Source organism: Ictidomys tridecemlineatus, chromosome 4 (assembly GCF_052094955.1).
Source record: "Ictidomys tridecemlineatus isolate mIctTri1 chromosome 4, mIctTri1.hap1, whole genome shotgun sequence".
Lineage (NCBI taxonomy): Eukaryota > Metazoa > Chordata > Mammalia > Rodentia > Sciuridae > Ictidomys > Ictidomys tridecemlineatus.
The window spans coordinates 124,592,626-124,608,191 of NC_135480.1; the positions used below are offsets into that span (position 1 = coordinate 124,592,626).

Here is a 15,566-nt window from a genome sequence, read left to right on the forward strand (position 1 = left end):
CTCTGGGCCCTGCTCTCTCAGGTTCTTCTCTGCCTGGGCATCAGTTTTCCTGTGTCCTGCTCCCCCTGGGCTTTGCTACCTCGATTCCTGCTCCCCATGTTCCTGCTTCCCTGGACCCTGCTCCCCCTGCCCTGCTCCCATGACTTGCTCCCCCTGGCCCTGCTCCTCTGTCCCTGCTCCCCTGGTCCATGCTCCCCCTGGGCCATACTCCCCCTGGACCTGCTCCCCCTGTACCTGCTCCACATGTTCCCTACTCCCTTGTCAAAACTCTCCTTGGCCCTGCTCCTCTGTGCCCTGCTCTCCCTGGCCCTGCTCCCCATGTTCCCTACTCCCTTGTCCCCAGTCCCCTTGGCCCTGCTCCTCTGAGCCCTGCTCCCCCTTGGCCCTGCTCCCTTTGGCCCTGCTCCCCCTGGCCGTTTTCCCCCTGGGCCCTGCTCCCTGGGCCTTGCTCCCTCTGGTCCTGCTTTCCTGGTCCCTCCTCCCTATGGCACTACTCCCCATGGGCCCTCTTCCCCCTGGCCCTTCTCAACCTGGGCCCTGATCCCCTGTGCCTTGCTCCCTCAGGGCCTTGCTCCCTCTGGGCCCTTCTCCCCATGCTCTTGCTCCACATGGGCCATGCTAACTTGGGCCATGCTTGCCCTGATCCCTGCTTCTCCTTGCCCCGGCTACTCCTGGCCCTGCTGTCCTGGGCCTTGCTCCTCCCTGGGCTCCACTCCCCCTGAGTCGTGCTCCCCCTTGGATCTACTCTTCTTGGTCCTGCTTCTCTGGGTCCTGTTTCCCTCTGGCCCTGCTCTCCATGACCCTACTCCCTGGACACTGCTACTCCTGGTTGTACCCCCCCATTGCCCTGTATTCCTGTGCCTCACTCCCCCTGGGCCCTGCTCCCCCTGGTCCTTCTCCCCATAGGCCTTGTTCCCCTGATCTGGCTCCCCCTGGTCTTACACCTGTAGCCTATGATCCCCCTAGCCCTTATATCCTGTGCCCTGCTCCCCGTGTTCTTCCTTTCCCTGGGCAGTATTCCAACTGGTTTTGCTCCCCCCGGGCCCTGCTCCTCATGGCCCTGCTCCACTGGGCCCTAGTCCCCCTATTCTTACTCCTCTGCATCCTGCTTCCACTATTTCTGCTCCTCCTAGGCCCTGGTACTTTCTTGGCCCCACTCTCCCTGGGCCCTGCTCCCCTTGTACCCTGCTCCACCTGGACCTGCTTCCCTGGGCCCTGCTTCCCCTGGCCCTCCTCCCCTTGACCCTGCTTCCCCTGGGCCTGATCCTGGAGGCACTGCTTCCCCTGGCACTTCTTTCCCTGGGTTCTTCTCCCTCTAGCCCTGCTCCCCCTGGCCCTTCTCCCTCTGGCCCTGTTCCTCCTGGTGCTTCTCCACTGGGTGATACTACTCTGGAACTTGCTATCCCTGGCCCTGCTCCAATGAGCCCCAGTCCACCTGCGTCCTGCACTGCCTGGCCCTGCTCCCCCTGGCTCTGCTCCCCCTTTCCCTGCTTCTCCTGTGCCCGCTTCCCTGGACCGTGCTCCCCCTGTGTCCTGCTCTCCCTGGGCCCTGCTGCACCTGGCCCTGCTCCCCTGGGCCCCGTTCTCTGGACCTTGTCCCCACCTGTGCTTCACTCCTCCTGGACGCTGCTCCCCCTTGGCCCTTTTCCCCCTGGCCTGCTCTCCCTGGCCCTTTTCTCCTGGCTCTACTCTCCCTGGCTCTGCCCTCCCTGGCCCTGTTCTCCCTGGCCCTTCTCTCCCTGGCCCTGCTCCCCTTGCTCTTCTCCCTCTGGCCCTACTTTCTATGGGCTCTGCTCCTTCTAGCTCTGCTCTCCTTGGCCCTCCTCTCTCTGGTCCTCTTCTCCCTTGGCCTTGCTCCAACTTATCCTGCTCCTCCAGGGCCCTTCTTTCCCTGGCCCTGCTCCCCTTGGCCCTACACCAGCAGTACTGCACCCCTGGGCCTTTCTTCCCCAAGTTCTGCTTCTCCTGGGCCCTGGTTCCCCTGTGCCCGTCTCCCACTGAGCCTTGCTCTCACTGGGCCCTGCTCCCCCTGGCCCTGCTCCCTTGGCCCTGCTCCCCCTGGTTCTGCTCCCCCTGGTTCTCTTCGCCCTGGGCTCTACTCCCCCTAAGCACAGATCCCCCTGGGCCCTGCTCCCCCTGGCCTTTTTCTCTTGGCTCTGTCCCCTGTGCCTTGCTCCCCTGGGACCTGCACTCACTGGCCCTGCTCCCCTGGGCCCTACTCCCTGTGTGCCCTTCTGCCCCGGCCATGCTCCCCTGGGAAAACCCCTGGGCTGTACTCCAGCTAGGTTCTTCTCCCCCTGGCCCTGCTCCCCAGGTCCCTGCTTCCCTTGTGGCCTGTTCCCCTGGCCCTGCTCCCCTGGGCCCTACTCCCTGTGTGCCCTTCTCCCCAGGCCATGCTCTACCTGGCCCTGCTCCCCTGGGTTGTTCTCCCTCTGGTCTTGCTCCCCCAGGGCTCTGTTCTATCTGGCCCTGCTCTCCTGGGCCCTGCTCCCTCATGGGCTCCACTCCCCCAGAGCCCTGTTCCCACTTGGCCCTGCTCCTCCTGGTCCTACTTCCCCAGGACCCACTCCCTCTGGCCCTGCTCCCCCTGGACCTGTTCCTCCTGGCTCTGCTCACCTGAGTCTTGCTCCCCTGGTCTCTTCTCTCTCTGTTCCTGCTTCCCTGTGCCCTGCTCCTCATAGCCCTGCTCTCCTGGGCCAATCCCAAATATACACTCCAGAACATCTGTAAGAGACTATGTTCTGCTCCCCTCATGAGAGCTGGGAGGCAAAGAGAAACAAAATAGAAAACAGAATAGAGACAAATGCACAGAGATCCCAGTATTCCTTTAGGTGCACATCCCCAATGAATTACTTTTATCATCTGAGTCCCACTTTCTAAAAACTTCCCACACCTCCCAATAGTGCCATCAGGTGGGAAACACAGGTATAATGGTGAATCTTTGGGGGAAACTAAAGATCAATACCAGAATATCTACCCCTTGTCCCAAAGCTCATATCTGTCTCTCAAGAAAAAAAAAAGCATTCAGTCCATCTAAAAGAGCCCACCAATCTCAATGGTGCCTGCCTTTCTCAATAGTCCTCATACCAAGTCTCCTCTGAGACTCAAGGGAACACAGTGATGATGAACCCTAAATTAAAAGTTATTTTTTCCTCTAGTCCCTTCTTTTGGATTTACAAACATAGCGTTCTTTCTCCCCACACTCTCACTGTATCATATTGACTAACCATAGAGTTAGTTAAAAGTACTAACCCTTGTACTGGGAACTTCTCCTTGATAGGTCATAGGAAATGTCCAAATGAAAAGACATGGGCAGAAGTGTAGAGCAGATTCCGACTAGAAGGGAAACAGATGCTCACATCTTCAGAATGCACGCATCTAAACAATCACATTATCTTAGATTCACAGATACAGATGGCTCAATGTCCACTCGACCCAGATAAGACCCACACAACCCCAGATCCTCTAAAGGACATTCTGTCAACTCTAGTGAACTGCCCTTGGACCCACCTTCCCAAGACTGAGAGAACAATACTGAGAGAACAAATGTATAATACACTTTATACATTTCACTCAACAGCACTAAGCAAGATGAAATCAGGAGCTAGGCATTAATTTCTGACAAAAAGGATTCTAGAAAAATGAAGCCTTTCTTCTCTTACCTCTCTGCCTCTTCATTACTGGCTGTCTCAGGCAGAGAAAAGCAGCACAAACATTTTATAGTTGTTGTGATATGTCCTGATGCCCCACTCACAATGTATGCGCAATCTGTAAGATATGAACACATGGTTGCCTGAATATATTTACTTCACACAGATGCCTCCTCATAAAAAAATGGTAAACACACACACACACACAATAGAAGTATTCTAGTAAATAATCTAGAGGTAGGTAAGAAAGCCTTAACTTTTAGTGTACAAAGTATATCTATCTCAAGACTAACTTCTTGAGACAGATATACTTTGTACACTAACTAATCCGATGCTTCTGAACACCAAACTGAAAGGGATGAGCAGCATCAGCTACCATAGCTGGTTATTGGCAGCTCCAGCACACAAAGAATATGTGCACAAAATTTACCTGTCCCACGGTACTAACTTGAATTCCAATCCCAAATACACAAACAAAACTTCATTAACACCTCTAGACAAAAATACACCTCATGGCTTCTGACCAGATGAACATCAGATATCTCCATCCCAAACGCACAGAAACACCACCTGTTACTACATGAATTTTTGGAGAAAAATACCCTATTCAAACTAATTGTTCAAGCACATTCCTACAAGTATTCATACAGGTACAACATCAGTTGGACACATACCTGTACAACAAATACACAGCTCATATATACCCAATGAATATCTTACAGGCAAAGACCCTGGAAAACCAAAAATATACAACCATTCATCTCTTGAACTACACAACAGACCCACATGAAATCCCACAGTTCTAAAATACGCACATTCCATAATATCCAAATATATTTTCAAGCACAAAATGAACCTCTCACATCTGCCAGAGTACACATCACAAGAGCCAAATGAATTCAAAACACACTCAGCCACCAACAATTTATACTTCTCAAATGCATGAGACTAAACATAATTATATATTAGGACCACACTTTCTATGAACATCACCAAAATCATCAAGAATTACATGCCACAATAAACACAAAACACAATTCCTGAGAATCCTGTATACAAAGATTCTAAATACACACATCCACAAATCCATGAAGATACACCTAATCACTTGGGTGCCTACATACACACAAAACACAAAAATGCTAGTCTTGCATGCAATCACACAGAGAGTTCAATACGACAACACATAAAAAAAGGCATACATTAATCTCTATTTATGGATCAATATATAGATAATTTCTGAACAGGAAAGGAAAGAGAGGCACATAAATATATCCAAATCATGAATATAGAGTGTCTTTGAAACATTACACAGTATTCCACATCTCCAGAATGCAACCTGCCAACATTCCTATCCACACCTAGAAATGATACAGCATTCTCTAAAGACATACACTTTGAATACTCCTAGCAACGTCATTCCCAACGAAGAAATTTATAGAATTCAACCATCCATCTACAAAGCCACAAACCAATTTGCATGCCTGAGACAAAAAATATCTCAAGAATATCATCTAAAATACACATAAGCTCACTTACAAAATCCAAATTATCACGGGCCAGTAAAACACATTTTGTTTTTACTCAAATGCTAATAGCTGTATCATGTATCCCTAAAACATATATACAAAATTCTCATAATCCCCATATATATGCACAGTGTCACCTCTTCATCACATACCAGTTACAAATAACTTTCTACTTGAGGAAGTTACAAATAAATTCCTCACATCCCAGTTACAAATAACTTTCTAATTCATACATATATGGCCCCAGAAAGCAGACATCAACTGCCATGTCCCTTAAGCACACATACTAATTGACACCTAAATATTCTTCTCACAACTATTACTGATACATGCAACACAAATACACCCACACACACCTGAGCTGTGGTAGTTAATACAAACTGAAGACACAAATAACTCTCCATAGGCATCCAATTTCTACACAGTTACCCATTACATAAAAATATGCAAATATATCAAATTATACACAAAATATTATACTATCTTCATATACAAGTTCACACATTCCCAAATATGAATAACTCCTTGTCTATAAAAATGCAGAACCCTACCAACTCCACACCACACTTAAACATATTCATCCTACTACTCCACAAACTTAGTAACTGACCAGCCTTCAAGCATGCAAGTACATATACATGAATAAAGAAATTTTCTTATAAAACCCCACATAACCAAGTATATGCCATATCTCAAGTACACAAATACCACTCCTCCATTTCCCAACAATATCAATCACGTGACAAACCCATAGATATATACCCAAACACATTCATTAACATAGCCCATACGCAAACACACATATTACATCCAAACATCCCAAGGTGCATTCATGAGCCTAAACAAATAAACAACAGCCCTATAAATACTCCAAACCCTGCACAGTCTCACAAGACACCATGACTTTCCCTTGTTCTCAAACAGCCACGCAGACACCATCACACACACTGGTGAATATATATCAGATTCTTATGGGTAATTTGAAAACAAAACAAACCCTAAACTTTGAATGCATATCAACATTTTAGGAAACCAGCAACCCACAAAAGAAAGAGTAAAAAACACTGAAGCCCTCTGAATTCTTACCATCCTTCCAAGAAAAGCACAGCATCTCATTTTCTCATACAAACAACCACCCCATAATTTTCATGCCCATCAAAATGAAAGGAATTCTTCCTAGCATCCAGAAATACATACAAGGGCTGCCCAACAGCCCACCAATACCACATAAGAGCATATCGCCAATTTCACTACACAATACATGAGAACCACAAAAATTGATAAGAAATTTTTATTGCAAAATGTCTTTTGGCCAAATGGCTCTCTTATAATAATTATAATCAAAGAAACCTCTTGAAAGAACATATAAGCCCTTCACCCAATGGAAATCCAATTCTCTTAGCTTATATCTGCCCTGTCTGTCACAGATTATCTGCACACTATAAACCCAGCTAGAAATGCACAAGACCCTCCCTTCTTGGAAACTCCTAGTCCAAAGTTTTGGGAGAAGGTCAGACTTGAAAAGATGCTTGCTAGAAATGTTGACCATGACAGGCATGGTGGTGCACATCTGTAATCCCAGCACCTTCAGAGGGAGGCTGAGGCAGGAGGATCGAGAGTTCAAAGCCAGCCTCAGCAACAGTGAGGAACTAAGAAACTCAGTATGACTCTGTCTCTAAATAAAAGACAAACTAGAGCTGGGGATGTGGCTCAGTGGCCAAGTGCCCCTGAGTTCAATCCCCAGTAACCATAACCTCCCCCCAATAACAGAAAAAGAAATGTTGACCACAACAAAACCCACAAACTACTCTAATCAAGAATTTTAACACATAAACTCTGATCAATTAAGTCTTGTTTAGACCTACTGGACTGGAACTCTTGGTGACATACATGAATAAGATAAGACATACACAGCCCACACTCCATAAGAGGCTCCTTTTCTGAAACACTAGATAACTGATGCACCCACCTAGGACCATTATATGTTTCTTTGAGCCTACCATCTTCCATTCCATCAGGCCAGCTTGTTGCTAATAAAGCTCATTCAAACTACTTTTCAAGTCATTGACTCTATTGGGGTATAGTGAAAAAACACACACACATGATGTAAAATGCTCAACAAAAACTAGCAAATTTTCCCCAGAAATTCTTTTGTATCAAAAATGTATGTGCTAGGGGCTGGGCCTAGGGCTGAGGTTCAGTGGTAGAGCACTTGCCTAGCTTATGTAAGGCACTGGGTTCTATTCTTAGCATCACACAAAAATAAATAAATAAAGGAATTGTGTGCATCTACAACTGAAAATTATATATATTATATATATATAGATGCTAGCTTTTAACCCTTTCGTACACAGTTCTCACAGCCCCTAAATTCATACATATAAACCTAAACATATAAGCCTAAAGCACTCTGAACATGCATAAAAAACTCCCACAATCCTGAACACAAACACACATTTGTTTTTTCCTTCCTCAGAATGGAAATGAAAGTAATGAATTTGAGCTGAACAGAAGTAGATTATGTTGGATACTGACATCTGCAACCTGGATCTATTCTCAATGAAGGGACTCTTTTACCAATTTCTGGGAATGCTGCTGGAAACAGCTTTGGCTGTCAGCTCCCTTGACATCTGTGTCAGCTATAGAGAGTACCCACAAGAGCTCTTACAACTTTCTAGGGTGGTTTCATGGATAAATGGGTAATAAAAATCTGAGCACACCCCTAATGACAATATTAATCCTCCACTGACACATAAGGCTAGCTGAGACTGTTTGGGGATCTGGGTCATATTTCAACTTCTCCTCAGCCTGATTATGCTCTCTTTGAATATTACTTTAAACAAAAAAAATGAACAAACAAACAAAAAAACCTGCTCAGGTTAGTTCCTCATACAGATGCTCCAGAGACATTCCTAACCCTAATTTTCACCTTTTTATTTATTGAGGCTGTTTAACACATGTACGTATACACCCGTCGGTTGCATAAATAGATGCTAATGAAACTGAGCAGGGTTCCACAAAAGACCTCCAAAATCAAGAGAATCCCCTTCATATTCAACCCCTGCTTATAAATATTACTTCCCCTGAACATTATAAGCCACCAACCATCTGACTGGGAGGTTACTTGGCCTCTAAGTATGCCCACACTCAGCCTTTCAAGTGTGTACTTTTGCTTTGCAAACAAGCTCTTTCACTTTCCCTAAAATCTGGGCCTTAAATTCTTCTCTGCCAAGAAACCTGAAAGTTTGAGTAGATGATCCTACATTTTTGAAGACATTCTCAAACCCTTCACTGGTGACACATGCACCATCAACACATAGACAAATTACCCGTTTCTACCTAAAATAGAAAACCCTAGTACCCTGAATGTTCACATCATTCCTATAACTATACACACACATACACATGCACTAGATACAAACATATAATAGACACATGGTCCATATGCACACTGTGTAAATACTATGGGCACAGATTCCAGAAAACCACCTAGCATACACAAGTTGTCTCACACACCACCCCTAGCCAAGACTGAAGCAAAAGCCTAAAGCTCTAAAATTCCTACAATCTGCTATTCCAAATGCACAACCAGTCTACATGGCTTTTCTATTTCTAAACACACATAAGGAACCTCCCGCGATCCCAGAATACTCACCAAATATCCATGAGTTAAAATACTCACATGACCACCAATAGCCTATAGGTTTCAAATACATAAGACCAGACACAAACATCAGGACCACTCTTTCAAGCAACATCACCAGTCTCTCTAAACATTACATTCCAGAATAAACAGAAACAGGACCCTTGAGCCCAAACATACCCAAACACTCTTATGCCTACATACAAAAACACTAATTACACAAGTGTGAGGCCCTGGGCTAAAATCACAGTACCAAAACAATACAGTCAGAAGAGCAAACACATGTCCAAAGGTACAATGACTAATACACACATAACTCCCACACACTAACACATATACACAAACATTCCCAATATCTGAAATATAAGAGACCTCTCTCAAACACTGCCACATTCCACATCTTCAGAACATAACATAAACCTTATCCCCAAATATTTCCACACACATGTAGACACCCCAGCATTCTCCAAACAAATACACTTTGATATAAAAAACACATTTCTGAAAATTAACTTACGTGATTCATCCACCCCATAGATCAATATACATAAAGTAATACACATGCCAAAGACCCAAAATATTCTCTAGCATGCCACTTAAAAATATACATCAAACCACTTATAAATTTTAAAAAAATTTTATTTTTAAAAATAGAAACCAGCTCCTACATCCCCCAAATAGTAAGAAATACTTGTAGCATACATATTACATTCCTGTAATACGTACAAACATAATTCCCACTTTTTGGCATAAATGCACAAGCCCAGCATTCCATCAGAATCAGACAGCCTTACTTCCTAGTTACATACTAGTAAGTCCCCACTTAAAACACATTCCCCCAGAAGATATTCATCAAAACTGCCAGACCCCTCGAATACTTGTTACCCATGTCCCCTGAACAATCTTACTTCACACAACTCAGATCCTAAAACACCCCACAGACACCTGAGGAATGCTAGTAACTACAAATTCAATACACATGTAAATCTCCACAAGCATCAAATAGTTACATATAAATATGCAAATATTCTATTATCTCACACTACCTGCATATACAAAGTCACACCTTTCCAGATATTCACAAAGATATAAATTATCCATCTCCCAAAATGGAGAATAACATACACTTCACAATCACACATATTCAATTGCCACTCAAGATTAGTCATAGACCTGACCTCACACAAGGAAATACAAAAATCCATAAAACAACAACAAGCAAACCCACAACTAAACATGATATCCTGAATAGGCAAACATTCCCACTGCATTTCCCAAAATATACTATATACCCACCAAAAATACACCCAATGATGTTACTTAACATTGCCCATATGCACATGCACATACACATATCTTTTCCAAATAACCCATGATACAAACAAAAATTGCAGCATTGGGGGGAGGGGGGACTGCAGAGAACCACAGGTGAAATACTCCAAAGCCAAAATACAAACACCTACACCAAACTCCCTGAGTTTATATATATTATTTCCCACACCCTCCAAATGTAACCAGTCCTACTCCATCCAGACACATACAAATCTCATATTCTCACCAGCCAACTTGAAACATAACTAACCCAAAACTATAAATGCAAATAACACATTAGGAATACCATCTTCAAAATGGACATGCAACCAAAAATTCATGGCCTCTAAATTTCCACAATCCCCAAGAAGGAAAAAAGTCTGCAATATAGTCAGATGCAACCATGCACCCCACAATTCTTACACAGTAGGCAAAGGCAAAATCAAAACGTATTAGCATCCCCAAATCCAAACTCTGACACCTCAGTGCCAATGAACATTTACAAAAAAGAACACATAACTTTACTCATGTAAAAGATGAGTACCACAAAATTTAATAATAATAAAACATGACTCTATTTATTGTACACTACTTGTGGTCACACTGTTCTCCCATCATCATTCAGGTGCTCTGTCCAGAGGCTCGCACCAACAGCTAACTTATGACAGCAAGTCAGTCACGGTGTGACCACATGCCACTCAGAAAACTCGGCTCAGTATTTTCCCTTGTGCAAAGTCTCTAAGATCACAGGAAAAGAGCGTCCTTCAGCTAACAACCAAGATGTCAGCTGACAGTGTCCCCAACATTCACAGATTTCACAGGGAACAAGAAGATAATCATCACCACTTCCTCTGACATCGACAGGAGCCAAGTCGAGGACCTGCTGACTGAGACCCTGCTTCTCAAGCACCGCACAGGTGCCCTGAAACCCAGGGACCGCACAGGCTGTAAAGGACGTGAATGGACGACGCCTCGACGTAGCACTGGACAACACACCCCTCACTTCTGGGTCTGGTGCTGATGGTCCGCGTCCTAGGGGAGGCAAGGCAGGCTCCTGGGCTGCCCTGGGAGCACAGGACCAGGCAGGGACACACTGGGGACAGGAGAGGTTCCCGGGGGCCAGTACCTCCGGGCCTATGGGACTGAGTCTGGACGCCTCCATGGCAGCCTGGCTAGCCGTTGGGAACCTGCCCTCTGCGATCGCGCCTGCGCCTTGCCCTGCTGGAGCCCTAACGGACGCCAGAGCCCCAACTGACACTGGAGCCCTTGGGTGGCCAAAGTGCCTCCAGCGAAGGGCGTGCGCATGCGCGAAGGGTGCGCGCATGCGCGAAGGGTGCAGGGCGGTCTGGAAGCGCAGAGCTGCCTGCAAGAAGACGAAGGGAGTCTGAAGGATTCTGGGTACCTCAGGAAAGGCGGATCCTCGTCCCAGAACCTCTGGGCTGGCCCTCCATTCAGTAAGTGCCATTATCCCCCTGCCACTGCTCCCCCTGGCACTCTTCTCCCTGGCTCTGCTCCCCTTGGCTCTGCTCCCCTGGGCCCTTCTCTTCTGGGACCTGCTCCCCTGGGCCATGCTCCCCTGGACCCTGTTTCCCTATGTCCTGCTCCACCTGACCATGCACCCCAGGCCCTGCACCCCATGTGTCCTGCTCCCCCTGGCCCTGCTCCCCTGAGATCTGTACCCCAAGTGTCCTGCTCCCCCTTGCCCTGCTCCCTTGGGCCATGCTCCCTGTGGTCCTGCTGCCCCTGGGCCCTGCTCCCCTAGGCCCTGGTCCACCCTGGGCTCCAATTTCCCTGGGCCCTGCTCCACCTTGACCTTACACCTCCAAGTCCTGCTTCCCTGTGCCTTGCTCCTTGTGGACCTGCTCCCCCTGGCCCTGCTCCCCTGGGCCCTGCTTCCCTGGGCCCTGCTTCCCCTGGATCTTATCCCCCTGGTATTGCTGTCCCTGAGCCCTTCTCCTCTTGGCCCTTTCCCCCTATCCCCAATCCCCCTGGTCCTGCTCCCCAGGGGTCCTGATCCTCCTGGCCCTGATCCCATGGTCCTGCTCTCCTTGGGCCCTGCTCCACTTGGTCCTGCTCCCCGTGGCCCTGCTCCTTCTGGCCCTAATCCCTTGGCCCTGCTCCCCCTGGCCCTGCTCCCCAGGTCCCTGCTCTCCTGGTCCCAGGCTTCCCCTGGTCCTGCACCCCTGGGCCCTGCTCCCCCTGGGGCCTCCTCCCCGTGGTCCCTGTTCCCCATGGGCTTGCTCCACATGGGTGGTGCTACCCCGGGTCCTGCTACTCCTGATCCCTGCTTCTCATGTGCCCTGCTCCTCATGGCCCTGGTCTCTTGGGCCCTGCTCCAACCTGGGCTCCGCTCCCCCATGGGCTCCGCTCCCCCTGAGTCCTGCTCCCCCTTGGCCCTGCTCTCCATGGTCCTGGTTTTCCAGGCTCCGCTCGCTCTGGCCCTGCTCCCCTTGGCCCTCTTCCCCCTGACCCTGCTACCTCTGATCCTGTTCACCTGGGCCTTGCTCCTCCTGGCCCTGCTTCCCTGGGACCTGCTCCACCCAGCCCTGCTACCTGGGCCCTGCTCCCCCTTGTCCTGCTCCCCATGGGCCCTGCTTCCCTAGACCTGCTCCACCTGGCCCTACTCCTTTTGGGCTCTGCTCCCCCTAGCCCTGATTTCCTGGGCCCTGCTCCCCCTGATTCTCCTCTCTCTAGGCCCTGCTCCCCCCAGTCCTGCCCACCCTGGATCCTGTTCCACCTGGCCCTGCTCCCCTGGGACCAACTCCCCCCAGTCCTCTACCCCTGGGCCCTGATCTCCCTGGTTCGGCTCCCCCTGGTCCCAGATTACCCTGGGCCCCACTCACCCTGGGCTCTGCTCCCCCTGGGCCCTGCTCCCCCTTGGCCCTGTTCCCCCTGGTCCGGATCCCCTGAGTCCTGCTTCCTTGGACCCTGCTCCCACAACCCCTGCTCCCCTGGGCCATGCTCCCAATGGCCATGGTACCCCTGGCCCCACTCACCCTGGCCTTGCTCCCCTGGACCCTATTCCCTCCAGTCCGGCTCCCCTGGGCACTCTCCCTCTGGTTCTGCTCCTCCTAGGCCCTGCTTCCATAGACCCTACTTTCCCTGGGCCCTACTCCCCGCCGCCATGCTCCCCTAGGCCTTACTCCCTCTGGTCCTGCGTCCCTTGGGCCCTGCTCCTCCTGGTGCTATTCCCCTGGGCCCTGCTCCTCCCTGGGATCAGCTCTCCCTGGACCCTACTCCCCATTGGCCCTGTCCCCTTGGTCCACTTTCCCCAGTCCCTGCTCACTGTGGCCCTGCTCCCTCTGACCCTGCTCCCCCTGGCAGTGTTTCCCCTGGCTCTGCTCCCCTGGGCCCGGTTTCCATGGGCCCTTCTCCCTCTGGTCCTGCTTTCCTGGCACTGCTCCCCACCTTGCTCTGCTCCCCTGAGACCTGCTCCCCTGGGACCTGCTTTCCATGGCCCTGCTCCCCTGGGCCCTTTTTCCCCTGTGTCTTGCTGTCCCTGGCCCTGCACCTCTGGGCCCTGCTCCCCTAGGCCATGCTCCCTCTGGTCCTGCTTTCCTGGGCCCTGATCCCCCTGGCCCTAATCCCCTGGTCCTGCTCTTTTTGCACCCTACTACACCTGGTCCTGACCCCATGGTCTTGCTTTCCTGCGCACTGCTCCCCCGGCCCAGCTCCCCTGGGCCATCCTCCTCCTGGCCTTGCTCCAATGGGCCCTACTCCCTCCAATCCTGCTCCCCTGGGCCCTCTCCCCCTGGTTCTGCTCCTCTTGGGCCCTGCTTCCATACACCCCACACCCCCTGGTCCCTACTCCCCCCAACCTTGATCCCCTGGATCTTACTCCCTCTGGACCTGCATCCCTTTGGCCCTGCTCTCCCTGGTGCTATTCCCCTGGGACCTGCTCCTCCCTGGGCCAGCTCTACCTGGACTCTGCTTTCCATTGGCCCTCTCCCCCTGTTGCTGCTTCCTCGGGCCCTGCTCACTGTGGCCCTGCTCCCTCTGACCCTGCTTCCCCTGGACATGTTCCGCCTGGCCCTGCTCCCCTGGGCCCAGTTCCCATGGGCCCTGCTCCCCCTGGTCCTGCTTTCCTGGCACTGCTCTCCCCTTGCTCTGCTCTCCTGGGACCTGCTCCCGTGGGACCCACTTTCCCTGGCCCTTTTCCACTGGGCCCTGCTCCCCTAGTCCATGCTCCCTCTGGTCCTGCTTTCCTGGGCACAGCTCCCTATGGCCCTAATACCCTGGTCCTGATCTCCTTGGGCCCTATTTCAATTTGTCCTGCTCCCCATGGTCCTGCTTTCCTGCACAATGCTCCCCCGGCCCCCTCCCTTGGGCCATCCTCCTCCTGGAATTGCTCCACTGAGCCCTGCTCCACCCTGTGCTAAGCTCTCCCTGGGCTCTGCTACCCCTTGGCTCTGCTCCCCTTGGTTTTGCTTCCCTGCTCCCCGCTCCCTCTGGCCCTGCTCCCCCTGGCAATGTTCTCCCCAGGGCTGTGCTCCCTCTGGTCCTGCTTTCCTGGGCACATCTCCCCATGGCATTGCTCCCCATAGGCTCTGTTCCCCTGGCCCTAATCCCCTGGTCCTCCTATCTTTGGGTCCTGATCCACCTTTTCCTGCTACCCATGGCCCTGCTCCCCATGTGCCCAGCTTCCCTGGGCCCTGCTCCCCTTTGTACTGCTCTCCCTGGGCGCTTCTCCTCTGACCCTGCTTCCCCTAGCCCTTGTATCCCAGGCTCTGCTCCCTCTGGTTCTGCTCCCCTGGACCCTGCTCTTCTGCAATCTGCTCACCCTGTCCCTGCTACCCTGGGCCCTGCTCCCCCTGAGTATGTCTCCCCTGGCCTGCACCCCTGTGACCAGCAACCCCTGTGTCCTCCTTCTCCTGGCCCTGCTCCCCATGGGCCCTGATCTTCCTGGCCCTAATCCCCTGGCCCTGCTCGCCCTGTCCCTGCTATGCTGGGCCCTGCTTTTCCTGGCCCTGCTCCCCTGAGCCATGGTCCTCCAGGGCCCTGCTTCCCTGTGCCCTACGCCCCATGGACCCTTCTTCCCTTGGGCCCTGTTCCCCTGGTCTTGCTCCTCATGGGCCCTACTCACCGGGCCCTGTTCCCCCTGGCCCTGGTCCCCCTGGCCCTGGTCCCTGAGCCTTAATCCCCTGTGCCGTGCTCCCCACCGCCCCCCACCTCCAGCCCTACAACTCTCGGCCATGTTCCCTCTTATCCTGCTCACCCCTGGACCCTGCTCCTCTGGGCCCTGCTCCCGTCTTTGCTCCACTCCCTCTCGGTGCTGTTCCCCCTTGATCCTGTTCCCCCTGGCTCTGCTCCCCTGGGCCATGATTCCTCTGGTCTTTCTTTCCTGGACCCTGCTCCTCCTGGTCCTGCTCCCTGTGGGCCCTGCTCTTCCTGGCCCTAATCTTCTGGCCATTCTCCCCTGGACCTTGCTCCCCT

At 50.7% G+C, this 15,566-nt stretch overlaps 1 long non-coding RNA gene across 1 annotated transcript in view; it reads left to right on the plus strand.

The window, feature by feature from the left end:
- The first annotated feature begins 11,478 nt into the window (after positions 1-11,478).
- The window catches only part of LOC144376870 (uncharacterized), a 37,232-nt gene continuing 33,144 nt past the window's right edge, over positions 11,479-15,566 (plus strand). The window contains exon 1 of the long non-coding RNA XR_013437240.1: positions 11,479-11,587. This is a non-coding gene — a long non-coding RNA (uncharacterized LOC144376870). The remainder of the gene's footprint in view (positions 11,588-15,566) is intronic.